A 2,689-nucleotide genomic window follows, 5' to 3' on the forward strand; every position below is an offset into this window, starting at 1 on the left:
CATAAATTTATAATTAGCCTTGAGAGTTCTAAGTTAAGTATCCTGTACTTTGTTCTTCAAAATTGTCTTGCCATTTTTCATTTGTTTTGTTTGATTTTTCCTTATACATTTTTTTAAAGTAATCTCTACACCCAGGATGGGACTCAGACTCACAACCCTGAGATCAAGAGTCTCATGCTTCACCAACTGAGCCAGCCAGATACCCCTGCTTTTCCTTATACATTTAAGAATCAGCTTTAAAATTTTCATTAAGGAGCTAGAGAGTGTTATGCTAAGCGAAATAAGTCAGAAAAAGACAAATGCCATATGATTCCACTCATGTGGAATTTTAGAAACAAAACAAATGAGTAAAGGAAGGGGGGGAAGAGAGGGAGACGCAAGCCAAGAAACAGACTCTTGAGGTGCCTGGGTGGCTCAGTCCAGCCGACTCTTGATTTTGGCTCAGGTAATGATCTCAGGTCTTGGGATGGAGACCAGTATCAGGCTCCATGCTCAGCGGGGAGTCTGCTTGAGCATTCTCTCTCTCTCCCTCTGCCCCTCCTCCCGTTCGCACACTCTCTCTCTTTCTCTCTCAAATAAAAAAAAATCTTAAAAAAAAAAAGACTCAACTATAGAGAACAAATTGATGGTTAACAGATGCGAGTTGGTAGAGAGAATGGGTGAAATAAGCTTTGGGGATTAAGGAGTGCCCTTCTGATGAGCATGAGATGTTGTATGGAAGTGTTGAATCACTACACTATATACCTGAAACTAATACTACACTGTATGTTGACTAACTGGAATTTAAATAAAAAACTTTTTAAAAAAACTTCCATCAAATACTCTTGGTATTTTTAAAAGTTGCATTAAATTATGAATCCATTTCTGGGAAATTAACATTCTCAGAATATTGAGTCTACTTATCCATAAACATGGATTTCTGTTTAGAAAATTGTGTATTTTTTCATAGACCTCTTACACATATTTTTTAGATTTGTTTCTAGGTATCTGTGTTAGGTATCTCCCATTTGGCTTCCCTATGTCCTTTCCTCCCTTTTCTTCTCTTTGTTCTCTACTCTGGGAGGCTGAACTCTGGGGACTATATCCACGGTCTCTTATGCTCTCAGCTAATAAGGACCCCAGCAGTAGACTAGAGAGAAGGAGAAGAGTGAGGTCTGGATTTATTGACTACTCATGCTCCTGCAAGGGTTGCCTTAGGTCGGCTCTGTCTCCCTGAGTCTCACTTAGAGTTATTTCTCTCATAGTACAACTTTTTCTCCTTTTTTTTTTTTAATTTTATTTTATTTGCTTAGAGAGAAAGAGAGAGAATGCACATGTGAGCATGCATGGGGGAGGGACCATGGGGGAAGGAGAGGGAGACAATCTCAAGCAGACTCCTCGGTGAACACAAGCCTGACGACAGGGCTCCATCCCAGGACCCTGAGATCATGACCTGAGGTGAAACCAAGAGTCGGATACTGAACCAAGTGAGCCACCCAAGTGCCCCCAACTTTCTCTCCTTCTTTGGGCAAAAACTGATAACAGCTTCTTAGAAAATGAAGAAGAGCAATCCAAGGGTTGGACATTAAAGATTATTTAAGGTTTGTGGCCTAGAAGAAGAAAACATATTTATAAGTATGGAATGGTGACATGTTTCACATGCTATAGAAATGTCAGGAGAAATAAAGACTGTGAAAGCCTTTAAAAAATAATAATTGTATGAAATTACTGGGCAACAACTATGTGCCTTGCTCTGTGCTAGGTGCTTTACATATTTTATCTCACTTAATCCGTATGATACACTTATGAGATTGATTTAATTATCCCAGTTTCACAGAAGAGGTTTTATTTTTTTATTTTTTTTCAGAAGAGGTTTTAAAATGCTTTCTCAAGGTCACAGAGCTAGGTAGTAAGCAGTAGACTCAGATTTTATATGCAAGTCTGCCTGATTCCAAGACCATTCTATTAACTACCTTGCTGGTCTGTCTATATATTACCATTAAGTTAACAATCAGGAAATTATGTCCTTTTAGAATGTAGTTTCAGTTAAGTGATCAGGAGGTAGTTTCAAAGGAGTGATCAGGCCGGGTGATCTCCAGAGGTTAAGGAATTAAGTGGTGAGGAAATCAAGATGGCAGTAGAATATGAGCTGTTTGATAAGTCTAGTAGTAAAAGTTTGGAGATTTTTCATATTAGTTGCAAAAAGTCCCATTTTTTTTTTTTTTCTAAAAAAATTTATGTCACACAGTGTCTGACCTTTCTCAACCTTAGATATGCTTAACTGGCTTTCTCTGAGCTTTGCGCAGTGGCAGTATCGTAGCCAATGAGGTTTATCCGAGGCGCGGTTATTGCTAATTGAAACTGGCTTTCTCTGAGAGTTCTACTACATTATTCCAACAGTGATGCCCCAGATCTATAGGGGTTTCCCATCTTCATAGGAACAAAGAAGCTACACAGGCTTCTTGGGGCCAGAGCATCTCATTCATCTCTGCATTCAGACTGCAGAGCCTAGCGTGCTTGGAACTAAACATGGTGATTTGGGCTCTGCTATCTGAGTCTTGTTGCAGGGCTTGTTTATCCTCATTAACATTAATACAGTGACTATCTTTAGGTCACCAGTCCTAGCAGTAGAGATAAAGATATTTATGTTTGTCATCCTCCTGGTTTTCCTTCCTAATAGCTCTGGTACCTAATATTTAAGCACAGACAG

The 2,689-nt window shown here is 39.1% G+C and overlaps 1 non-coding gene across 1 annotated transcript; it reads left to right on the forward strand.

The window, feature by feature from the left end:
* Positions 1-2,273: 2,273 nt before the first annotated feature.
* LOC123939452 lies at positions 2,274-2,420 on the forward strand. Its single transcript, XR_006817850.1, has one exon. It is a non-coding gene; the product is annotated as a U4 spliceosomal RNA (small nuclear RNA).
* The last annotated feature ends 269 nt before the right edge of the window (positions 2,421-2,689 follow it).

The sequence above is a fragment of the Meles meles genome, chromosome 3 (assembly GCF_922984935.1).
Source record: "Meles meles chromosome 3, mMelMel3.1 paternal haplotype, whole genome shotgun sequence".
Taxonomy (NCBI): Eukaryota; Metazoa; Chordata; class Mammalia; order Carnivora; family Mustelidae; genus Meles; species Meles meles.